The sequence below is a fragment of the Panthera uncia genome (genome assembly GCF_023721935.1).
Source record: "Panthera uncia isolate 11264 chromosome A1 unlocalized genomic scaffold, Puncia_PCG_1.0 HiC_scaffold_17, whole genome shotgun sequence".
NCBI lineage: Eukaryota > Metazoa > Chordata > Mammalia > Carnivora > Felidae > Panthera > Panthera uncia.
This window is the reverse complement of record NW_026057577.1, coordinates 43,181,074-43,207,499: the sequence shown is the minus strand read 5'-3', so window position 1 is coordinate 43,207,499 and position 26,426 is coordinate 43,181,074. Positions and strand designations below refer to the sequence as shown.

Below are 26,426 nucleotides of genomic sequence, written 5' to 3'. Positions count from 1 at the left end.
TGTTTAACCTTGGGTCCATAATTTAAGCTGGTTTCTCATCTATAAAATGAGGATATCAGATTACTAAAAATATCTAAAAATCCAACCAGCTCTTTTGTGCATTTTTTAATTTTTTAAAAAATGCATGCTTCTGATTGCCTTTATTTTCTATCATTATACTTCCTTAACTAGTGGTGAAAAGATACACTAAATCAATATATGAATTCCACTTTTCCCAATATAGATCCTTTAGAGAATGTCTTTGATACCCACCGTTTGCTATTTTGAATTTTCAACAAAGAGTTAAAAGAAAATTCTGGTTCCCCTGGCTCGTCATCCTCTCCAGTTGGCAGAAGTCTTCGTGTGGACTTGATGGTTGCCTAGAGCAACAAAATATTAGGGACAGAAACATGTTCAGGGACTTGATTGTCTAAGTGACTCAGAGCTGAGAGACCTTTTCCAGCTTGACTGGAGCCCATACTTAGCTAGAGTGAGTATTTGTCTATGCCTGTCTGCGCCACTCTGCTGACTTGGAGGTGCCTGCTATTTTGCTTACAGAATACAGAAGCCAACCTTGAAACATGCAGAGAGGGGTTAACTGGTCAGAAGGCAGTCTTCATTCAACATGTCTCACACATGAGAGATCCTTAGGACTAGTAAATATCAACAAGATGATGAGGCCGATTGTGGGCTTTGAAGAGCACATACCAAGAACATTATGAGAACTGAAAAAAATTCAATCTAAGAGCTACTCTTCAAAGCCAATTATCCATTTTGAGATAGGGCAACCCACTGGAGGAGCTGTTTGCAAAAATCAGTAGCTTTTTCCTTCTCTCTGTTGAAGCCAGACATCTCTAACTATGCTCTGAGTTAAAATGTGAATTTAAAAAACATGTTTTTCTGTTCCTAAACTCCTTAAATCCTGAGGCCATCCTCTCCCTGTGCCATCAGTCTGGCTCCATAATACCAATTACTCCAGCTTGTTAAGGAAGTTATTAGCATCCAAGAGTCACGTCTTTAGCTTCTAGTCAATGTTGCCTGCAGCGTGAATTGGAGGGAGAAGTATTAGCCAAATCTTGTTACTTGAAGTCCTCCATCCTTAGCTATTTAACTAGGTTCCGTCTTAATTATGTGTTTGGTTGGTGTTGTTTTTATACCCAGTACACATTCTTCCCACCTGCACAGGAAAAACGTCACTATGATTATAATAGCAATCATATACTGTTACTTTGTATCCTAATCGAATACTTACTATGTGTCTTCATGATCACAAACTGGCCCTCTCAGCGTGGACATCATGAATTGCAATGAATATTCTTTTTGAGTGATTGGAAACAGAGTCTTCAACACAGTTTATGTAGTAATTCTTATCCACATAACCATAGCAGCTGTTTGGAAACATGTCCTCAGATCACTTGTTTGCAAGTGTCTTTTTCCATACAATCCTGCATGGAGTGGAACCCATATACATTTCTTGACATGTGAAACATGTGTGACCCTGGCAGATGATTCAGCTGACCTTGAAAACTACAGCTGTTTGGTCACTTTAAAAACAACGCAATACCAGTGATTTACTAGGCTTAGGCTTAGACCACTCATTTTATGCCGCCTGATGGGAATTCTGACCCTTCAGGGAAGGAAAAAAAAAATGTAAGACCATGGAAATGTGTCATGCTGGGTGTTAATATTGTCCTTACTTTTAATACATTTCTTTGCAAAAAGTACAGAGACGACTGCTTGCCATCACAGGAAAAAAGCAATAACATCCATGTGGCTTTTTTTTTTTAATTTTTAAAAAATTTAATGAAGAAATGCAAGTGTCAGCTTTTGTTTCCTCTCCATTCAAATCAAGAGCAGCCTGTAATCTCCTAAAAAGACCAAAGCTTCTTTGCTTACTGTAAAATGTGCTCCTTACGTGGCATTACACAGTGGAGGGTTAACATTCTCTTCCAAGGCAGCCTTCTAAGTGTTCCAGGCACTATATATGCACACTATTTTGGTTCATCTGGAATGAAAGAGACCTGAAAAATTATGCTTTAATCAAGATGAAAGTTTATTTCTCTTTCCTATAAAAGAGAGCCAGAGTGGGTGGCCCAGGGCTGGTGTGACTGCTCTAGCATTGTGAGGGATCTAGGATTCTTTTGGATGATTCCTCCACTATCCCTGAGGTATGGGCTTTGCCTCCATGGTCCAGGATGGCATGTAGAGAGCCATCACATCTAAATTGCCAGCAGTAAGACAGGGGAGGAGAGGAAGAATAGCACATCCCCTCTCTTTGGAAGAGAACTCCCAGAAACCCCACAGCATGCTTCTATTTATATCTCCTTTGGCTCATTCAGTCGTATGCCACGTGTAGCTGCAAGGGAGACTGGGAAATAGAGTATTTTGTCCGGCAATCCCCTCATTTGGGAATTTCCATCTCCTTTCCTCTCCTTTTTGCCTTCCCAGTCTCTATTTCAAATTCTTTGCCATCCTGTTCTCCTTACACCTCTCAGGAAAAAACCCAACACTCTCAGTTTCTTATCTGCCTGCTCCACATCCTTATCTGAACTCCGGCGGGAAAAATCCCACATCACTCCAAGATGGATTCAAATAAAGTCAAGGCATTCACCTCAATGGGACCCTCAGTGCCACTTGACACTTCATCCTTGCTCTGTGCCCTCTCACTTCTCTTGGTGCTTGTTCCAAACTTCCTCCCCTTGTGAAGCCACCTGGCGCCACAGCTGCTCATCACCTTTCAGCAAATGCCTTCACTTGCAGCCTAATCAAGAAACTCATTGTGAAGACATGAACCTCCTCAGTTTCTGTATCCTCTCATTGACATCCATACCCATCCTGTTCTCCCTTCCTGTCCCAGCAGGTAATGCAACCCATCCCTTTCCTGCTTGAAGTCAACCCCTGCATCTGTGCCCTCGGACCTCTCCTCGCAGTATCTCCAGGACCTTTCTCCTTCTATTTTCCTTTCTTTTTCTCACTTCTTCAATCTCTCCTGTTCTCCTGCCTCTTTCCCTATTCATGTCTGTCTCAATCATAAAAACAATACAGAACAAAACAATAGTGAAGCCCGGTAGCAGAACCCTTGCTGATCCCTTTGCTTGCTTCTTTGTCCTTTCCTTCTCAGTCAAGCCACTCCACCTCCTCACCTCCCAGGCACTCCTCACATCAGTGTAGGAGGACGTCCTCATACACACCTCCTCCCACCACCCTCACTACAGTGTCCAGGGAGCTCTTTTTTGCCTTCTCTGCCCTGATCTTAGAGACCTCCGTCAGAAACCCTCTCCTCATTGATTTATCCTGTAAATATTTATTCAACACGTATTTATTAGGAACCATTCTCTCCCAAACGATTCTACTTTCTTTTTGCTGCTCTGACTACTCTTCTTCCTATGTCTACCTCCCCCGTTCCCCTCCTTAAACATTGTTTCTGGCTCATTGCTTTTCTCATTTTGTGCACTCTCTAGATGCCTACATATACTTATGTAGTTTTACCTTCAAACTTGGTATTCCCCAAACTCCCTGTCCTCAGAACTCCTCCTTGATTTCAGACTCTTACAAAAGCACAGTGCCTGATGATACTCCACCATTTAAATACAACATGTTCAAGGGGCACCTGGGTGGCTCAGTCCGTTAAGCGTTCGGTTTTGGCTCAGGTCATGACTCGAGCCCCACGTTGGGCTCTGTGCTGACAGCTCTGAGCTTGGAGGCTGCTTCAGATTCTGTGCCTCTGTCCCTCTTTGACCCCCCCCCCCACTCTATTTCTCTCTCTCTCTCTCTTTCTCTCAAAAATAAATAAACATTTTTTTAAAAAATGAAATACAACATGTTCAAAACTGGACTTCGGTTTCTTTGCAGATCTGTTCTTCCTGTCAATTAAACAGCACTTTTATCCTAGACTGAAACTTGGAAATCATACACTCCTCCATCAAATAAATAACTATATTTTTAGTTTACTTCATAAATATTTGTCAAACCTCTTCTCTCTTCTCCATGCCACTGATATTTCTCCAGATCAGGTACTCATCAGCTCACCCCAGAATACAGAAGTAGTATTTTGAAACTGTCAGTTGCATTTAGCATTTTGTAAAAAAAAAAAAAAAAAAAAAAAAAAAAATATATATATATATATATATATATGATGGAATTGAATAGAAAGTAATACAATGTAAAGTCACATCTATAATATCAAGGATAAGTGTTGTTTTCTGAAATTGTTGACATACACACAAACATTCATAGCCTTTTTCCATGAAAATGTATTTCTTACTATATATCAAAACATTTGAGAACCACTTTCTTAAATAGTCTGTCTTTTGTGTATTCCCCTTAACTTTGCTGTCTGCTCTGCAGTGCAACCAAATTGATATAGTTGAAAAATTAGTCTCAGAATGTCTCTTCCCTGCTTAAAACCCTTCTGTGATAAGCCTGAAGATAAAATCTGATCTCCTTGGCAGTGGTACACAGGACCCACCTGCCTCTTCCAGTAGCCAACTTCTTCCGTCCATGTGTGCCATGTTTCATAGCTATCTGCATTTGCTTCTCTCTTCTTGCCATCTAGAACTCACTTTGCTCTCTTTTTATTTTTTATTTATTTTGAGAGGGAGAGAGACAGAGAGAGAGGGAGAGACAGAGGAGAGAGGGTGGGGGAGGAAGGGAGAGAGAGAGAGAATGTAAGCTTGCATGCATGCAGAGGGGTAGAAAGAGAGTGAGAGAGAGAATCCCAAGCAGGCTCTGTGCTGAGGATGCAGGGCTCGAACTTATGAACCATGATCCTTAACTGACTGACCACCCAGGTACCCCTCACTTTCTTCTCTTAATTTCTTGGCTCAGTTCACCTAATTGTTTGGGTACGATGACACCTGAATCCAAGACCTGCCCTGTTCCCCAAGTTGGGCCAGGCCCTTCTTCTCCCATAGCCCCCATAGCTACCTCTGGTATAACTCTAATGAAATTGTTCTAAAAATTGTAGTTTTTGCCTCACTATTCCTGTTGCCTCCCCAATAAGATGTTAATTCTTTTGTTGTGTCTTCACTGTGCAGTATACGGTGCTAGAACACCATCATGATCAACTTCCGTGTCCAAAAGACCTGGAGTCAAGAGGTCCTTACACAGATCTCTCAGAACATGTTAAAATTACTATTAAATTGGGGCGCCTGGGTGGCTCAGTCAGTTAAGCGTCCGACTTCGGCTCAGGTCACGATCTCTCGGTCCGCCGGTTCGAGCCCTGCATCGGGCTCTGGGCTGATGGCTCAGAGCCTGGAGCCTGCTTCTGATTCTGTGTTTCCCTCTCTCTCTGCCCCTCCCCCGTTCATTCCGTGTCTCTCTCTGTCTGAAAAATAAATAAACGTTAAAAAAATTTTTTTTTAATTGCTATTAAATAGAGTGTAGAAGCAAAACATAAGGCAGTAGAAGGCAACACTGAAAACTTTGTTTCTCCTGCACAGGAAAGAATATGGAATAAAACTGTGCTTCTTAACCCCTGTGACAGAAGGGAATAACAGGAGACCTCTCTATTGTCTTACCTCTGAATGAGAAAAATGTGAGAAGCAGTGTCATAACTGGCCTAGGTTCATTGGCCACTATTTTAAATAACTCGCATGGTCCTATGGAAGGGCATGTGTATGTGAAAAAGATAAAACTCCTTTCGGTTTATTCTGAATGGCATTTAAGAGTAGCCTAACTCATGGTCATTGAAGGTTGGCCTATCACCTCACTGCAAGTCTGTGAGCACACTATTTCTCCAGCTTTGTGGAAATTCTAAGGAGGCATGTCTGTGATGTGACAAGTGCACAGCTCCATGCCAAGGGCACTTTGGAGTGCTTATGCAAGGAGTATGAAGAGTTTTCTCCTTCTGATTTCGGCTGTGGCTTCCTATCTCCTCCCTAATATAAGAATAGATCTCTTTGGGGTGCCTGGGTGGCTCAGTCAGTTTAGCGTCTAACTCCTGATTTTGACACAGGTTATGATATCATGGTCCGTGAGTTGGAGCCCTACGTTGGCAGTGTGGAGCCTGACAGTGCAGAGCTTACTTACTTGGGAGTCTCTCTCTCTCTGCCCTTCCCCCACTCATGTTTGTGTGTGCACGCTCTCAAAATAAATAAATGAACCTAAAAAAATAAAGTTATTTGTTGGAAGAAAAAGAATAGATCTCTTTAATATCTTTTTCATACTTTACCTACCGTTCCACTGTTCTTTTTTTCTTGAGAGTGTAAGGACAACTAACTCCATAGTTCCTTCCTTTTATACTTGGTCCAATTCCATTACATTGTTTTATGGTCTTGGGCTTAGGGATGCCTCAGTACCCAACACTAGCCCTGGATTGTGAGACTAATGAGAAAAGCAAAATGACTTCAAGTAAAAGGAAGTGGTTAGTGTTGGGGACAGAAACTTGGAAAGGTACATCACCAAGAACACTAGGTGCTCTATTCTTCCTACAGGCTATAGCTGGGTTAACACATTTCAGAATAACCAGTCAATTCATTTAGTTCCATCAAATAGCCGGTCAATTCAGTAAGGAGGAAGGGAAAATAAATGGGTTTTTTGGATGACTGGTTTAGCATCATGTAGCCTTGATCTTACTCATTTCCAGGGAATAATTTCAACTTTTAAAGAAATACAACCTACTACAGGTTAGTTCAATATAAAAATACATTTTAAAAAGGACATTCAATATGTACTTGTTTTTTCCCAATTGTCATTAAAACATGTAGAAATAATATAGTGGGCATAGAAACTTGAATTATAATATGGGTAAAGAAAGGTTAAAATCATTAGGAGACATTAACTTCTTTCTTTCTCATTCTTCTACTATCTAAATATCTCTCCTTCCTACTTCCTCCATCTTGTTCTTCCTTCGTTCTTCTGTTCCCCTCTCTTCTAACCTCACTAACAGTAACACCAACTCTGTGCCACACTCTGTGCTAAGATGACACACATGATCACACAATTCTCACAACTTCGTTAGGTAGGATTATTACAGCATTTTGCAGAAGAAGAAACTGAGGCTGATAGTCATTATTTCCCATAATCATTATTCTGAAAAGTTGACAGCTGGGATTCAAACCCTGGTAGTTATATTTCAGATTCTATACCGAGAAAACAACCCTCTATTGCTTCCCTTTCATTTCACTCTCATTCACTTTTGTTTCTTCCATAGCTCCTCTTTTCTCATATTCTCCACTGCATTCTCTCCCATTTTTCCTTTCATTTTATCCTGTCTCCTTTTTTCCTACTCTCTGCTCTGCCTCCTTCGCTTATTTCTCTATGATCTCCCATATCTTATCTAATGTCCCTTTCCTTACCTTATTTACCATGTTAATTCCAAGCTTCCAGAATACACCCCCTTCTTCCCTCATGATACCTCCTCATTCCTCACCGCAGTGTCTCCCAGGCCGCTGAGACCCTGCCCCTCTGTCATTCTTTACAGTTGTTTTCCCAACATCTGTGCATGAGTTAGGAGGGGGGTGTGGTTTTAAGCACAAGTATAGATTCAAGAAAAGCCTGTGCCACTCTGCTCCTATACAGAAGGAGTGCTGTTCATGATTATATAGCAGTTATAAACGGGAATTTCATTGCTGCCAGATATCTTGCAAGTTAGGTTTTTGTTGAACCCCAGATGGTCTCCAGTGAGTTGAAAAAGATGATGCATCTTGCTAAGATCACTACCAGGAAGTGAGCTCCAGGCAGCAAACAGAAACCAACTCTAGGACTGTGCGATTCAAGACAAGTCAAATTCCTATGTATAACTGCAGTAAATGTTGAGGGGTATACCATGATGTAGTACTTGGAAGAAATTCTATTTCACTCAAGTGACCATATTTTCAAACAGCCAGTACAAAACAGAAGAGTTTCATTTCCTTGAATTAAGGTTATTGGGTGACTTTTCCTGGAACCACTCTTGAGAGTTCCAAGAAAGCACTCCAGGTCCCAGGCTACTGGCAACAAGCAGGCATCTTCACACAGTCATTCACGAAGGTCCCGCATCAGCATATGGGAGCATTTCCATCAGATTGGCTCAGTTATCAGAAATAACTAGATCAAAATACACATCATTCTTACAAGGATTAGGGCATAAAAGTTTGGAGGACTCATCACAGTTCTAGAGAACTGCAAGTTAATCTTCTGGGGTAGGACATAGAGTATCTTTCTTGAGACTCTCCTGTTTGTTTGTTTGCATGTCTGGTGTTTTCTTTTTCTTAACCTACTTCTTCAGTGTCCCAGCTTTGCTATAGCTTTTCTAGTTCTGACTTTACTTCAGACCATCTATACATGCTTTTGTTTTGTTTTGTTTTGTTTATTTCTCCTGCCACAAGTTACCTTGTTTGTAGTTTCTCATTGACAATTTCAGTTAAATAGAACCTGCATATTTATAACTAGAAGTAGACAATTTTTTATTCTAGGCACATTTATTAGAGGCCATTGTTACTTGTGCACCCATGAATTGCTTACCTTTGGGTTAGATCTCCAGACCTGGTCTATTTCACATTTTAGATAATATTCTTTTAACAAGTAATTTTGTGATGGTCTCCATGTGCCAGACCTAAGCAGGGCTCTTAGGATACAATGATGACCAAAAGAAGCATTATCCCTGTCCTGAGTCCCTATAGCCTGGGAGCCAGGAGAAGGGAGATATCTATTAATCAAATATTCACAGGGCAGAATGTAAAATTCCAAACAAATATGTGATACAGAGGAAAACCTCCACGAGAGTGGCAGACCATAAGAAGCCCAGCTTTCCTGTGCTCCTGGAATCTCCTGCTAAAATAAATAATCATGTCTGGCAGACTGGATCTTCTAAGAAGAATCCAGAAGCATGTAAGCCAATCAAGAAGAATGAACAAGTTTATGCCAAACCCCTTTTCTTCTGTTGTTACGCTCAGTTTGCAATGATTCTGTTTAAGAACTTGAAAGCATGAGCTGCTCTGCTGTTCTCCCCCCCAGAAAAGGTGTCTTTTTTTGAAAGGCCGCACTGGCTCCTCTTCCTTTTTTTGCTCTTTCTTCTTCCGACTCTTCCTTTACCAACACAACTGTAACATCTTCTTCCCAGATCTAAGGCCCTGAATTTGGACCTCCCAAGTGGCAGGACTCTAGACTAATCCATTAAGTCTGCTAGATTTCCAAAACACTCATTCACATTTGGATGCCTGGGGCCTCTCATGTAGCCCTGGCTGTGCTAATTTCTGCGCTTGCATTTTAAACCCTTAGAGTCAGGATTTCACCAGAAGACTTCCAATTAATTGCTTAGATGGCACAATAAAGATATCCAGGTTCAAAGAGAAAATATGCACTAATGAGTCTGCTGTTCTTTGCAAGGCCCAGTAACAGGGAGCCTCTTTTTGGACAACTTTGCCAAGCCTTTGTGAGTTGTAGTTACACTGGGTCACAAATCTATTGACAAGACAAATTCAAGGGAGGCAAGGAGAGACGAAGTTTATCCTGACTTTTAACAAACCTGCACAACCACACAGAACCAGCCCTGGGAACCCGACATAAGAATCTTAAGGACTGTTGTTTCAGACTCTGAAATTCTGCTAAATCTCCATCCCAGTATCACTCAAGGTCTTTACAGCCCCTCTTTGTCCCTCTGCTGTACTTGTGCCTGGAATTCCTACTCCAAGGTTCCCCTGTGGTATTTTTAATAGTGTTGTTTGAAGCTGCAGCCAGTTTCCCCGTGGTTTGGGAGTTAAATGGATACAGTGATGTGGTGTGCTGTAATCGTTTTTGGAGGAATGTTAGGACAAATTAAAATCCAAATAAGATAGCACCTGAAAGAACCTGGTACCTTAGTGAAAGAACTTAACACTATGGAAAGGTGTTGACCCCTAATTCTTGTTTCTATTGACACCTCAGTGATTAAGAGGAAATATGTACTATTGACCAAACTGACTTTGGCATTAGTTTTGGAATCAGATGGGGAATATGCACTCAGATTCGTTGTTGTTTGCCCATCAATTTCTTCCATGTTTGGTTTTCTGTCTAGTTAAGCCTGAGGATGTGTGTTAGTTTAAGAGAAAATGGTAGTCTTTAAGTAAGGGGTACTCTTGAAGAAAGGAAGGAGAGAAATAATTAACGCCTTTGCTCAAAGCACCAAATTCTATGAGCTAATGATTGCCAGGTTTAGGCAATGATGAGTACCATTACTACCAAAATAGGTCTAGCCTCTCTTTCTTACACATAATCCACATGTCCAGGCTCACATTAAGCAAAAGCATTACAGGATTCCACAGCCTAATATTAGTTAGCTTTTCCTTGGAACAATAAACATCATTGGTGTATTTGAATCACATGTACCTGAAAATAATGAAAATATTTTTTTTTCATTATTTAGAACAAAACCTATTTAGAACAAAACCAATTCTTAAAAAATTATATATAGGGGCCCCTGGGTGGCTCAGTCAGTTAAGCGGCCGACTTCGGCTCAGGTCATGATCTTGCGGTCTGTGAGTTCGAGCCCCGCGTCGGGCTCTGTGCTGACAGCTCAGAGCCTGGAGCCTGTTTCAGATTCTGTGTCTCCCTCTCTCTGACCCTCCCCCGTTCATGCTCTGTCTCTCTCTGTCTCAAAAATAAATAAATGTTAAAATCACACACACACACACACACACATATATGATATATATAATCTGTATTTGGTTTTAGTAAGTGTTTTTTTAAGTTTATTTATTTATTCATTTTGAGAGAGACAGAGATAGCATGGAGCCCGAATGGGGGCTCGAAATCACAAAGCCGTGAGATCATGACCTGAGCTGAAACCAAGAGTTGGACCAGCTGAGTTACCCAACTGAGCTACCCAGGCACCCTTTAGTAAATAGTTTTATTTCCAGTGAATCCTTATTTATAGGTCCAATGAATAACAATATCTATGGAGTTCCTTCTAAAACGTCTTCATTAGTGATGGATGTATTTCAGGGAGAATAGGTTGTATGTAAAATACAATTAATACCCAAAGTAATAACACATAACTTACCCTGAGTGCTTATTATGCCATGTGCTGGGCTAAGCTTCCTACTTGCATTATTATTTCCCCCTCCCCATACTATGTGAGGTGCAGGTCTGTCATTGTCATCTGAGAACACAGAAACTTAGAGAAGAGGAATTACGTGAGGGTTTAGACAATATTTGAAGAGTTACAATAAGAAGAAAAAAGAAAAGCCTTCTTCAGTTCAACTGAAAGGTCTTACTGTTTCTTTCCCACTTTTAAAATATAATATTCCTCCTCTACTCTCAACTGAAATAAGGTCACATAGCCTATACATTATAGAGATAGGAATCTAAAATCACCACTGCCAAAATCCCAACCAAGACAGTCAGCAGTTTAGGAAAATGAGTTTTTGTTTTTGTTTTTCTAATTGAGGATACTTCCAATAATGACATGACTAACTTACAAAGTAAAGATCACTGGCTTCAGTAGCAAGTCATACCTGAACTAAGAAAAACAGGAAATAACTCAGATATAAATGATGACAGTGGCTGTTGAGTTAGGAAGACATTTGAAAATCCCCTCATACCAATAAATCATACACTGGGCCTAATACAATTTAGTATGGGTGACATTGTAACAGTTCTCCTACTAAAAGATTGTGGAGACAATAGAAGGAGAAGGTGAAGAAAACACTATTCAAACGATAGAATTTTATGGGGGGAAGTAGTTACCGTATCTCACTTGATGGACACCATTGGAGAGAAACAGAAATTTTGGCAAGAGAATCTACATGAGGACATATAGTTCCTAAATTAAAACTCTTTTGAGTTACTGTAGGAAGATTTTAAAATCCGATTTAGGATTTTGGAGACAAAAACAAGACCTTACAAAGTTCTAAATGCCATTTATTTAGAGAATTGTTAAAGGAGTAGAGATTTAAAGAGTTTCACAACTTTTGGTTTCCAGGGGTTGAATTCAAGATGAGACTCTAGATGACTCACACTGCCCAACTCATTGAAAAATGTAGGCAGCTTTGACAAGCACTGAATTTTATCAATTTTATTCAAAGCAATCCTTCTTAAAAATGATTTTATGGTGTAGACAATATTTGGGTTTAAGAAAAAATCTCCTCCAGTTCAACTGAAAGCTCTTAAGAGGTCTTTCTTTCTCTACTTTTTAAATGTACCTATCTCTCCTCTCAGCTGCAGCATAAGAATTTCTTTTTTGTTGAATTGTAAGGAATATTTGAAACACAAGTGCAAAATAGTCAATTTTTCAAATTTGTGTGGAATTGACATGTCCTTACCTGTTGAAGTTATGGTCAGAGGTGGGAAAGAGTTGTTCAAGGGGAGTAGAATTCTAATTTAAATATACTCTTTTCAACATTTCTATATATTTTATCAAGGTATGTTTTTTTACTGAAGAAATAAAGTCATACACGATTATCTTCTGCAGTTTTTCTGTAAAGCCTTATCCAATTACATTATCTAAGTCTCAGTCTTGCTGCTTTGCTCGCGACAGAGTCTGAATAAGAAGAAACTCTCCAAATCCAATTTGGGAATAAAAGAATCAAAACTCTTTCAACAATTTTCACTGGACCGCATTATTTGATTTGGAAGAAAGTGAGTCAGACCGTTTCCATTTCTTGATGAAATAAATAACTATCTCATTTACTCACTTCAAGGAAATGACCGTCTTCAGTGGCTTTGAAAATATTACATTTCTATCCTACACTACTTTTAGGGATTACACCTCAAACCTAGGAAATTTTTTCATAATTGAAAACATTTTAATAAATAATATATCCTCATGCTTCAAAATACAAAATTCAAAGGGTTCTAAAATTTGAAATGGTGTTTCTTTTGTGCTATGTAAACACATTTTATGTGTATAAAAGTAAGATATGTATTTTCTAGCAACCTTTTAAAAATATAATATAGGAAATGCTTAATATTATTAGGTTAATATTTTGAAAGATATCAATAGGGAAAAAATCTTCCTGTGTTTTTTTTTCAGTATTTTTTAAAAATAAGATTGGGATGCCTGGATGGCTCAGTCGGTTAAGTGTCCGACTTTGGCTCAGGTCACGATTTCACAGTTTGTGAATTCGAGCCCCACATCAAGCTCTGTGTTGACAGCTCAGAGCCTGGAGACTGCTTTGGATTCTGTGTGTCCCTCTCTCCCTGCCCCTACCCTGCTCATGCTCTGTCCCTGTCTCTGTCAAAAATAAATAATTTTTTTAATTTAAAAATAAGAACAAGATTATATTTTTCCAAAACCTATTAAACTTGTCTTCAGAGACATATCATAAAAGTTTCTTATCCATTTGTAAATATATTTATATCCTTTACAAACAATGCATATTTTACCTGAACATGGGACTATGTGAATGAAATCAGCAGTTTTCAAATAGGATTTGACGATATTAGATATAGGATATCTTGTATGGCAACGAAGCAAGCTTTTACCCCTCTGTGACAGAGTGTTTTGTTGTTGTTGTTGTTGTTGTCATCATTGTTGTTGTTGTTGTTCAGTAGTGGTCTTAAATCTCTAGGAAGGACCTGCACATTCTTTGTAGGAAAATAGAAAATTGTATTTAAAGTTCATTCACTGCGAATCTGCTTTTTCAAAAACACCCACAGGGAAGATAGATGTACATTTTTTTGTAACCCAAGCTGGTCAGCAAATCTCACAGGATTATTTTTTTCATCCATTTCTGTCCTTCAGAAGTGAAAAGCAGGTGCCCTCTGCCTCCTGCCTGTACACACAATTCCAGAGAAGTGCTAAGAATGAGAAGAAGCTTGAGAAAATAGGAAGAACATGAGTTTTAGAGTCTATCATACTTTCCTAATTAATTACCTGGTGAATTCAGAAAAATCACTGGACCTCCATGAGTCTCATTTCTATCATCTGTCACACAGAATGGTGATAATACCATAGTTATTACAAAGATTAAATGAGACTCTATGGAGAGCATGCAACACACAAAAAGCATTCAACAAATACACCCTTGCACTTGAAAATGGTCATTTCATTAAATTTACCTTTTCTTTTCTTTAAAATTAAAGAAAAACCTCCTCTACGTTTTCTACTATAATATCTTTAATGGGTATATATTTTCTACTGTAATATCTTTAATGGGTGTATATTCTCTAAAAAAACACATTATTTTAACATTTTTTTAAAAGAGTAATAGCATGTATAAAATAACAACACAGTTGCTTCTGGATAATCATTTTTAAATTGTTGAAGAGAAAGGATCTCTAAAAGAGAGATCCAAAGACATGTGTTAAACATGTAAACCATTTAAGTCATAACCCTAGGTTACTCAACTAGGATGATATTTTGTTTGGATGTGACTTGTGTGTCACTTTTTAGGAAATTTATATTAAATCTTCATTTTTCAGGTGGCTCAGCTGGTTTGGCTTCCAAATTTTATAATTTTTTTTAATGTTTGTTTATTTTTGAGAGAGAGAAACAGCTGCGAGTGGGGAAGGGGCAGAGGGAAAGGGACACACAGAATCGGAAGCAGGCTCTAGGCTCTGAGTTGTCAGTACAGAGCCTGATGCAGTGCTCCAACTCACCAATGGTGAGATCATGACCTGAGCTGACCCACGTGTGCACACTCTCTCTCTGCACACTCCATAACCTCTCCCACGTGTACACACTCTCTCTCTGGCTCTCTCAAAATGAATAAATAAACTTTTTTTAATCTGCATTTTTCTTACTTGCCCACTTTATTTGCAAGCTATTGCAGGATAGACTTCATTAAACCCAAATTTTATCAAACTCCCTGGCACCTAAATGTAAAGTGCTCAACAAATGCTTGCCTAAGACATACAAAGCCCTGTTGTATACAGTCAATTAACTATAATTTTAACAGCTGAAATATCGTGAAGATCAATATTCAAAACACTGCTTATCTTTTTTTTTCTCATTAACAGTCTAATGAATAGCATTCATTGAGTGTTTTTTCTTTGCTTTTTGAGGACGCTCCTACACCCTTTTTTCACTCTGTCCCCTTTTGTCTTCTCTGAATATACCATTTACAGCCTTCTAGTTCATCTGGAAAAGTAACATGGTGTGAAATAATAGGCTGTTAGTGCTGGAAAGGATCTCACTGATCATCAGCACAGGGTCCATTTTAGAGAGAAGACTTGTCTTAGTACTCAGTGGTCACAGCTGGTCAGTGGCCAGAACTCACATCTCGTGACTCACAGCACGCTTGGTTTTCTTAACGAGACAAAGAACAAAGGAAATACTTTTTTCTCTTTACCAATAATAGAAAATTAGACTAATAAAGTCATAAAAGATGTTTCCCTTTTATAAACCATAGAGAAATTCCTGATGGTTCCTTTATTTGGATCTGTGATTTTTAAAACATGTGGTAATATCCATAATTGGATTAAAGTGAAAACATGTGATCATGAAGGAGTTGAAGTACCTTTGCCCTGCTCTGCATTGCTAGCCAGCTTCCGGAAAAAGGTACACATGGTGACAAGTAGTAAACCAACATCAACCCTGAGGAATTTTTTTTTTAATGTTTATTTATTTGAGAGAGAGAGGGAGTGGGAGAGAGAGGGAGGGACGGGCAGGGAGGGGGACAGGATCTAAAGCCAGCACTGCACTGACAGCAGAGAGCCTGATGCTGGGCTCAAACTCACGAACCGTGAGATCATGATCTGAGCCAAAACCAAAAGGTGGACGCTAAACTGACTGAGCCACCCGGGTGCCCCAAACCTGTGGAATTTTTGAGACTGTCTTGAGCTTTCCTAAGTGTAAAGCCTGTCAATTATTTATTGGTCCTAAAATCTAAATTGACTGAGGGATCAAATAGTTTTGACAAAATATCCTTTGAATAAGATAATTGTAAACAACACTGGAAGTACATGAATTAATTATTGCTTAAGTACTCATTTGCTTAATTAGGTGGAGTATTGGAATGTCTTTTGCTTTATCAATTCACAATGATATGCCTAGTGTAAGATATTATAATGTTCGGTAATGCTATTATAATATATGCAATTATAATATTTATTCAGCATTCACTATGTTCCAGGCACATCCAAGATTTTTTTTAAATTTTTTTTAACATTTATTTATTTTTGAGACAGAGAGAGAGAGAGAGCATGAACAGGGGAGGGTCAGAGGAAGAGGGAGACATAGAATCTGAAACAGGCTCCAGGCTCTGAGCTGTCAGCACAGAGCCCGACGCGGGGCTCGAACCCACAGAGCCCGACGCGGGGCTTGAACCCACAGACCGCGAGATCATGACCTGAGCCGAAGCCGGATGCTCAACCGACTGAGCCACCCAGGCACCTCGGCACATCCAAGATTTTTATGTGCATAATATCATCTAATCTTTACAATTACACTTGGAGATGGTGTTATCTCCATTTTTCATAGGAAGATGTGTGATTTACTTTCATTAACTCACTCAAGGACATGCACAGTAAATGGGAGAGCTGGATTCCAGACTGGGTTCTGGCTGAGTCAATAACGTCTTAATTTATGCTAAATCAATTTCTGTGCTCATGTTATAAACCTTCTTGACCCTTTAGTTGATTTATTGATGGTGACATTTGATTTTAGTGTTCTTCAAAATGTAATGGTAACTGTAAAATCCAGTCAAATTAGGGTTTGTATATGAATAAAAGTGAACATTTGAGGCTTCTAAAAAGGAAAGAAGGAAGGGATGAAAGGATAAAGGAAAATAAAGGAAAGGGTGGTAGGTAAAAAAGGAAAGGGAAAGGAACTTAGTGCCTCCCTAGAACCTCTGCTACTATGTAATTTTATGAATATAAATTTAAGAACACACTTCCAAATCCTACTTTATATTCCCACTTAACCCCAAATAATATTTTACTTAGACATCACTGTTTATCACCATGATGAACTCCCATTTTAGTGGGAAAAAAGTTTCTTTAGGATTCACCAAGAAAACACCTTCAGGGAAGAGTTCTGAAGACATTATAGGTAGGCAAGGATGTGAGGCCTCTCAAGAATAAAATAGGAAACAAAAAAGGAGAGAAAGAAGTTGGAAAAATTTCTTTTTTTTTTTAATTTTTATTTATTTTTGAGACAGAGAGAGACAGAGCATGAATGAGGGAGGGTCAGAGAGAGAGGGAGACAAAGAATCTGAAGCAGGCTCCAGGCTCTGAGCTATCAGCACAGAGCCGGACGCGGGGCTCGAACTCACGGACTGTAAGATCATGACCTGAGCCGAAATCGGTCGCTTAACTGACTGAGCCACCCAGGCACCCCAAAGAAGTTGGAAAAATTTCTAAGAGGACCAGTGGAAAGCTAGATTGAACTCATTTTCCTTTGTTAAATATCAGGGACTCTACTACCTTATCAATTTCATCATTATTATTTTGTTGGCTCTTATCTCTTTCCTGCAGTTATAATCAAACTCGTATTCATTCATTCATTCATTCATTCATTCGTTTTCATGTGTTTCAAGGCTTATGCAGAGACACAAGTGTGGGTCCCAACTGGGAGAATGTATCCCCAACTCTAAAGTGCGTATGTCAAAAAAAGTCAAGGTTGGCCTTAAGAGATGCAAGCTAATTGCATTCCATGGATCAGTGAAAGAAAACAAGGAGGTGATTAAGGAACTGAGGTCAGAAGGAAACCCCTGGAGGTGTAACTAAAAGAACCTCCAGACCTGATAGCCTTTATGCAGTAAGATACCAATTTAGATTCTGGAGAAAATTCCAAGATGACATAGCTTTGACCTCCTAGAAAATGCAGAGTGCCCACTGATGTCTAGAGCATTTTCTCATCCACATGTCCAGCAGATTAGTGTGGTTCAGCATGTACTCATTTAAAAAATTTCACTTAGTAGAAGAGGTCTTTCTTTAAGTAAACCTTATTCAGAAAGAAGCCTGGTGCTTAACTCTGCATAACACACACAGCAGACCTGCTTTAGATGAAGTCAGGTGTGGTGTAAGGAGCCCCACCCACCTGGTTGCCTCCTTATCTTATTTACTTTCCAGGACAGGACTGTCAGGAACTTCCTCAGAACCAAGAAAGCACCAAAAATCAAGATCCTGAAATTGTCATTGTCTTGACTTTGCTAATAACAGACTACAAGTATGTACATGACTTTGAAAAAGTTACTTTATCTTTCTGGGCCTTATCAGTGAAATATGGGTGTAGCCTAAACTACTTTTTAAAGATGGTTTTAGTTGTGAACTGTTTTCCACAGCTATCACAACATACTGAGGCAAGCATATGCGCTACAGAAAAGGACCTGAAATATTATTCAACTGTGGTATCATATATTCATTGGGATATCTTTATTTTTTAAGTGCAAAGAGATTATTACCTAATTGTAAATCTTCAAGTAACAGCAATTGTAGGAAATGTGTTCTTTAAATGATTTACTAATCATGGTGATTATTAATGATCATTAAAAATTACCAAATGGGTTGCCATTTATCTACATGTTACATTGCATTTTCCTTCCTCCTATGGATCCTCAAACCTTTAGAATTTCCCCTCTGCCATATAAGTATAATATCCATTTAAAGTATGTATACACCATTTATAGTTTATTGTGAAGGATTCTTTCCAGTTTTACGAATGGAACATGTATGCATAGATATAAATTTTACCTTCAAAGGAACAAGGTTTGCCTTCAAAGGAACACTCTAGTGATTTGAATCTAACCAAACCGTTGCAACTTTAAAAGAATGACTATCTCCTTGACCCTAAGATGTAAATCTAGTAAAGGTTTTAACCTTTTATGACAAAATCATGTTAAGGAATATTATTACTCTCGAAGTTAGTTTCTACAACTGTGTGTTTATGCTAAAAATGTTTGCTTACCATCTCAAAATCTTGACCGTCTGGGGCAAACATTTGTACCTACTGTAGAATATAGATGTCTTGTTACTGTATCTGAGAAAGATCAGATGGAAATTTTTCACTGAAAATGTTTTTTCTGATTCAACCAAAAACAGTCTCTAGTCTTGTTTACTAGAGCTTAATGATAAAGTAGCCCTTAGTCTAAGAATTTCAACACTCCCTGATTTTTGTTTTACTGCTTTCATTTGTGCCAAATGAATGTATTTTAAGGACCTACTTTTTCAAACCACAGAGGATTAAAATGGTTATCAGATTTTCAATCCAAGAATTAAATTAACTCCACCAGCCCTGAGTCTGTATCCCAGTCCACCCCCCACCTCCCCATTCCTAAGTTCTTTAACTAGGTCCAATTTGCAGGACATAACTTGACTGAAATTTATAGCTACAGTGAGACATGCAGCTAAAGAAAACTCTTAGGCCAGGCATCATCTCAGACTTCTAAAGCAACAGGATCACTTAACCAAAGTGTAACCCTCTGCAATAATTACACAAGTGCAAGTTACAACTGCTTCACCGGCTCCCAGCATCTCTATCGCCCTTAAGAATGGGTGTCTTCTAGTCATTCATGGAACCGCATCTGCAGAGATTTTCGTTATGTTTCTCAGTCCTAGAGATTCATTATTACTTTGCCCTTATGCCCCTTGTCCAGCCCTGCTCCCCTCTAAGATGGGTCAGAGTTCCTGGAATCCATCATCTTCAGATTCGTAATTGGTATTTGACATTTGCATATTTCTAAGCATAATGCAAGTATGACAAAGTCAAAGCCTAAGGAAACCTGGACTTGTCTGTGTGTGGCACTAGATTCTGATCTTCGTTGCCAAAAAACGAGAAAAATATTTCTCTGTCCTCCTGTCTGTCATCACTGCCTCCACTTGCTCTTCCTGCACATGGATTCAGAGTATTTTTTTCTAAAATGCAGTTATAATTATATCTTTCTCTACTGACTCCCATTAGAAAGTACTTAGAGCCTTCCTGGTGAAGTTTAAATTCTTTACCCTTCACCTAGAAACACTGGCTCGTGGTAAATTGACCAGGGGCTTTGGTATCAGATACACTTGGCCTCAAATTGTGGGTCACCTCAGGTGTAACCTTTCTCATCTTCTGTTTCCTCATCGGCATAATGGAGTAATGAACAACGTCAGGAGGTTGTTGAAACCATCATGTGAGATACCAGATGTAAAAGCCTGGGGCAAAATAAGCGCTCAATAAGTCAAGCCTGCCTTGACTTCCACCCTCCCCTCATTGCCTGGTTCCTTCCTCCCACATGCGTGCCATTCGATTCTGTGCTCCCCCCAGATTCTAACCCGTGGTTGGCAGTTTCCCGATTAAGCCATGCTGTCTCATACCTCTGTAGCTTTTGCATACATTTTTCTGTGGCCCTTCAAGGTCTTCTCCACCCTCATCTCTTACAGAAACGGGAGGGTATCTGCTTTGCCCCTGAAGACAGTTCCTCAATTCCTCCTGAGCGTAATCTTCTTTACCTCTTCTATATTGCTGTAAAATCTTTCTCTCATGTCTTCCACCTTACATTGTCATGTTAGTTGGTCTTATATTTTCTAATGTACCATTACCTCCTGAGCATGGAGTCTGTGTCTTACTCATCTGTGAAACCCTAGGCCCCCACTTATTCCCTGGAAAATATTAAATGATCAAATGAATGGTCCAGAGTACAGAATAAACATGGTTTTGCAAAAGTGGCATAGCTACCGATATGTCAATGCTAAAAAGGAGCACACTCACCCTTAGATGGGCAAAAATGTTGAGGGCAACAGACTTAGTGACTTCTAAGTAATCATGAGGATTCCTTTCTATAGGAAGTCTTAGAAAATGCAACCACGCTCAAATGGCATTAGCTTTCTTTCAGTAAATGGTTACTGTGGGGACATATGTGAGAGGAATACCAACATCATTATGAGAAACACATGCACTGAATAGCTATGCTTCTGATGCCTTTCTCAAATCTGAAACATCACCCGCTTTCTGGACAAGATTGTAGTATAACATGTGTGGCCACATTTGGCTTCCTTCTTGCCATGGACACTGAAAACAATGAGGTTCTCCAGGGATTTCTCCTTTAACCTTGTTAGGGTGATCGTGTACACACAGCCCAACACCTGCCACCAGGGATAATTCCAGTGTTCTACAGTAGTCAGCTATTCCTTCCACAGCATCCTACATCATATGGAAAGTGTCAGAAGCATATAAATTGCTGATTACATCCAGTAGTTCCTAAGAGTTGGTGTTTTGTTCTGAAAGTTTTTCCCTAAAATGCCCCCATCTTTATCTAACTTACTTTTATAGACACCATTTCAGTTTTTCTAATGAATATTGCTTTATCCCTTCCCGTCATACCATCAGGTTTTTCCTTACCTTTGAAAACCTCTTTGGATTTATTATTCCTAGCTCCACAAGTAACATTTTCCCCTCATACCCAAATTCCATACCTCCCAATGCTTTTACAATAGCTTCTCTTCTCCTGTAAACTCTATACAACCTCCAGAAAACCCCAGTTTCAGAAATCTTAATCCAGAAAGTCACATCTCTAGAGCAAGTGTCGAAATCTTTGCACCAAGGGGTGGTGATGGAACTTCCAGATGGGGAAAACTGCAGAGACCTTTTGGCATCTAGGAAGAGGTATAGGGAAGAAAAATGCAAGCAAGAAAGCGAGTTCCTCATGTCAGTTTCTCCTGTGCATAGGGTTAATGCACAAGTCTCTGTAGTAACTCCAAGACAGGCCAGGGTGACCAGCTGTTCCAGTCCATTCCCAGCTGTTTGCTTGGGACTGAAGAGTTTCCTAGCACAACGGGCACTCTGTGCTCAAACTAGGAAAGTCCTAGGCAAATTGGGGTAAGTTGATGCCCCTGCCTACTCCTTGATGCTATGTCTCTCTCCATGTCTCTCTCTCTCTCTCTCTCTCTCTCTCTCTCTCTCTCACTGTCTCTCTCTCTCTCCCCCCCCCACCATGAGTCCTAATTCATTTGAAAACATGTATTGATCTTCATTTCTTCTTGATTTTAGCTGTATGCAACTATCTGAAGATCTTAGAACAGCACATACTCAGAGAGAACCCTGCATAGAGTAAATGCTATCACATGAGAGAGCAGATTAGCAAATAACTGTCACTTGTGTCAACTCCAATTGTTTGTTCACGGCTGTGTTCAGTAAAGTGTTCACAGTTTCATGCACATCCTTCCAGATAGTATTATAAATACCACTCTGCACCATACTCTTTTAAATTGAACCACACGTCTTGAAGCTCTTTTGTATGTGTGTATATAAATACAATGAGTTATACCTCATTCTTGTTACCTGGTGCATAGTATCCCCTTATGTGTAATAATCCATTTAAGTTAATAATACATTTAACTCAGTTGATAGACTTTAAAGGTCATTTCCAGTTTTCTTTTACTACTACAAATAACATTTTGAGTTTCCTTATACCTGAACATTTCTGTATCCTTTTGTAAGTGTATTTGTTAGACAAATTCTTAGCAGTGAAATTGCAACATTTTTGTAGGTATTGCCAAGTTGTCTTCCAAAGACTACATCAAATAACAGTCCCACCATCAGCATAAAAATGTGTTTATTCCCAGGGCACCCAGGTGGCTCTGTCCATTAAGCATCCAACTCTTGGTTTCAGCTCAGGTTATGGTCTCATGGTTCATGGGTTCCAGTCCCACATTGGGCTCCACCTTGGCAGTGTGGAGCCTGTTTGGGATTCTCTCTCTCTCTCTCTCTCTCTCTCTCTCTCTCTCTTTCTCTCTCTCTCTCCTTCTCTCTGACCCTCCCCCTGCTTGTTCACTCTCTTCCTCTCTCAAAATAATAAACTTTAAAAACAAATGTGTGTGTATTCCCATATCCACTGACCCTGGGATTCACAAATATTTTGCCACTTAGTTTAATTATAAATAAAATAGATCACCTTTTCATATGTTTATTGGCCACAGTTTCCTCCTGTAAAAGATTCCTTAAATCAGTTATCCTTGGGGAATCAGTTTGTTTGATGTGTTAATGCTCTGGGTGTATTAAGAAAATGATCCCTTTTATGGCAATTTCTTTCATTTTTTTAACTCTAACTTTGTTTAGGGTGTTTTAACAATTAGGCTTTTAAATTATTTCTGTAGTCAGATTCACCCTTTTCTTATGGTTTATAGATGCTCTCTTTTATCCTTACTTTCCTGGCATTTGGTACGGTATCTATCACATAGATCTTCAGTATTTTTTTAAATGAATGGTTAATGAATGTGTGAATAAATTAATAATATTGTTTGCTTATTTTCCTCCTTATAATACATGGAGATTTGGAAAAGGAATGCCAAACCCTATATTTCAACAGAACCTTACGGTGTGTCATCTTAGGGCAGGGATTTGCTCAACGTGTTAACCGTGTCACCTAGCACGGTGCCTGGCTCACAGAAGATACTAAATGTGTGGAATGAATGAATGGACTATGAGAATAATGAAATAAACACAGCTTGCATGGACTCTATCCTTCTCTACTAGTGACAAGCATTCCTAGAAAATGAGCTCAGACGGGAGGCAGTTGTGTGTACAGGCCACGCATTCAATTTATCTCAATATCTCTAGAGCATCACACTTATTTCTAAGTAAATTAAGCAAGAGAAATAAAAAGGGTTACCACCAACCTGGACCAGAGACCACATTTCATTGAATTTATAATGTCTATCACATTGCTACTGTGCTGAAAGGTTAAAACTTTCCTAGAGAAAACAACTCTGACTCCTGCTTGCCAAAGTACTCATAAAACGGCCTGATTGCTAAGAACAGAAAACAAACCAAACCAAAGTAAAATGAACCAAATAGCAGCAGAAAGAAATGTGCCTTAGTATAGTTGGATGGCTACCAGGTCTGCCCTCCACAGACCACCATCCCTCAGAGTAAGAGCGTGCCCTTCAGGATAAGTGTATCTGTGTCAGGGGACATTCGATGAGATGCGGTCCCTTCCATCTGTCAGTTTCCCGGGTCATTTGGGGTCTTAGGAAAATCCTCTTGTTAGTGCCCTGAATTGCACATGCATTATGGAATTCATTGCAACCCAATAGCTGAACCCATGGTTTCATAGCTATTAAAATATGCCACAAACCAAACCACCTGTGAGGTGCCAACTCAGCAAATGTGCCTATGCAAAAAGCAGTCATAAAAAAATACAGAAAATGAGGATGAAAGAAGCCTGAATAACAACCTAGAGTTCCTATATTCGACGTCATGAGGCATGAGAGGAAAAGTGTTCCATGTAGGTTGAAGAGAGGCGACAGCCAGGGCTGCTGGAATTGGAGATCATTATCACTGTGTGAGAGGGTCACATAATGTGCAATAAATCAGAGTGACTACCGTGGGTCCCCTGTTGGAAAAACTGCAATTATGGATAATTATGTGCGAGCACTAGGAGAAATGCCAGACATTAGAATCTATGTTTAATGTGAAAATTGCATTTCTTTCTTTCTTTCTTTTTCTTTTTTTTTTTTTTTAGCAGAACCTCAATATATAGCTTTCTCTATAAAATGTGGGCATATTTCTGAAGAAAAGAAAAATGCCAACGTTGCATTTTAGCATCCTGTTACATTTTAGTTAAATAAAAAGGAACATGACTTTTCAAGAAGAAAAATCTCTTTTCACTTTCAGTCTCTCTGTCTTCTTTCCTGAAAGACAGGATCAAGTGGTTACAAATATGTTATCTTCGGTTGTAATTGAAATTTGACTCTATGGAAGGAAAGGAATGATGAGTTGTCTTCAAAGGCCCCTTGTGCTCCTGATTTGATCAGTTATGCTTTGTTAATAAGGCAGTAATGTGGCCTTAAGAGCTTCCATTATTGAGAGAATCCCAGGAATTATATATAGATAAGTAGATTGGTGTCAAATACTGTGAATTTTCTTATTCTCGTACTCCCATTGCCTCATTTTTTCCCTAAATGTCATAGTCTTAGCCCAAACTTCCTGAGATGTAGCCCAAGACCTGCTCCCATTTTACAGGGGATGGGGAATCAGGCAATCCCAAGAAAGCAGGAGAGAGGGCAGGGGTGAAGGTGAAAAGAATAGCAGTAGAGGAGAAGAAAAGTAAAGCCAAGGCCTTGCACTACTAAGCTTGCCACACCTTTACCAGAAACACAGCTAGCCGCTAAGTTACAAAAGATATCACCTGTCTGTGAGATTGTATAGAACCTCTATGTTTTGGAACATTCCACCCAGGGGAGAAAGGGTGAACAATTTTTCTGCCCAGAAGTCTTTTGTCTCAAATTGGTCAGCTTGCTCTACAGAACTTGACTCTTTTGACTCTCCCAGAAATCCCTGAGGAAGCCAGAAGCTCCCCATCTGACATGTAGCTGTATGGTTCCTGTCACATCAGAGGCTTTTGCCCAGGCCAGGCCCACCAGGGTGGTAAGGCAGAAAAGGTGAGGCAGTAGCAGTGATCACCAAGACTTTGTTGGGGCTGTTATGGCCAGGAAGCTAGGAAAGTAGCCTCTGCCCCAGGGGTAGATTGGGTAAAGTGGGCCTGGGAAGGCCCAAGTACACAGGGGCCCAGTGTACTTACCTACAGTTTACTGACAAAATTAGAATGGATGAGACCCAAGACTTCTTAAATTAAGCTTCTCTGGTGTCCTGATATAGTGTACTGTAGTTTAGTGCTGTATCACCTGTCATTTGAGTGCCTCATTTGTACAAGGTATTGTGTTAAGTGCCTCAAGTAAATGCTCTTGTGTAATCCTCAGAACTTTCTGGACTCCATTTTATAGATGAGAAAGCAGAGACCTAAAGAGCTAAGTAACTTGCTTGTGTTCAAAGAGCTAGGAAGTGGCAGAGCTAGAATCTGAACTCCGGGCTTTCTACTTCTAAAGCCTTTAGCCTATGTTATAGAGTCAGCATCCACTTTACTCTTCCTACTAGAAAAGTATGAGTTCTAGCTCTGAGTAGCGGTGAGGAAGGGAGCTGTCTTCTGCTTCATTCTTACAACAAAATCTCTACCTCACATGGCCGGATTTTCATAGGGGTGTGTGTGTGTGTGTGTGTGTGTGTGTGTGTGAGAGAGAGAGAGAGAGAGAGAGAGAGAGAGAAAGAGAGGGAGAGAGAGACAGAAAGACAGAAAGACAGAGAGACAGAGAGACAGACAAGTGTGGATTCTTGTGGTGAATTTTCCAATTATCCAAATAATAAGAGAATGGAAAAACGTTGGGTGAAATGATGCCAATGTCTTTGATATACACTGATCCTAGTACTAATTTTCACCAAAGGAATAAAGATATTCCTGCTGCAATAGGAAGATCTCTCTTCCCTGGAACAATCTTGGCTTGCTACCCTTGTCAAATTAGGCTGAACAAGTTGAACAACATGATCATTTCTACAGCTCAGGGGGTTTGACTGACAAGGACATTTCTAATATATTATCTTCAAATCAGGTTAATAATATTCCAAAGCAGAGCTAAAAATGAATGCCACTTCCCTCAATCAAGTGAAAATGTTAATCATGTCAATATGCTGTAAATGCCACAAAGTCCCAAGCCTGTATATGTAACAGGAATACCAATAGGAACTTTCCTTAAAGGGAGGAGGAAGGTGGTGTTACTTTCATCTGCTCCTTGATAGTATGCTTCTCTATATTAACCATTTCAAAAAAACTATACTGGAAAATGCACTATAATGGAAT

At 39.5% G+C, this 26,426-nt stretch overlaps 1 protein-coding gene and 1 long non-coding RNA gene across 5 annotated transcripts in view; one reads left to right on the top strand and one right to left on the bottom strand.

Annotated features, from left to right (window-relative positions):
* PDE4D (phosphodiesterase 4D) overlaps positions 1-26,426 on the top strand; it is a 585,222-nt gene that overhangs the window by 417,344 nt on the left and 141,452 nt on the right. The gene's annotated exons all lie outside the window — the stretch shown is intronic.
* LOC125934930 (uncharacterized) overlaps positions 13,299-26,426 on the bottom strand; it is a 105,138-nt gene continuing 92,010 nt past the window's right edge. For both annotated transcript variants that reach the window (XR_007461579.1, XR_007461578.1), the window contains exon 4: positions 13,299-13,464. This is a non-coding gene — a long non-coding RNA (uncharacterized LOC125934930). The remainder of the gene's footprint in view (positions 13,465-26,426) is intronic.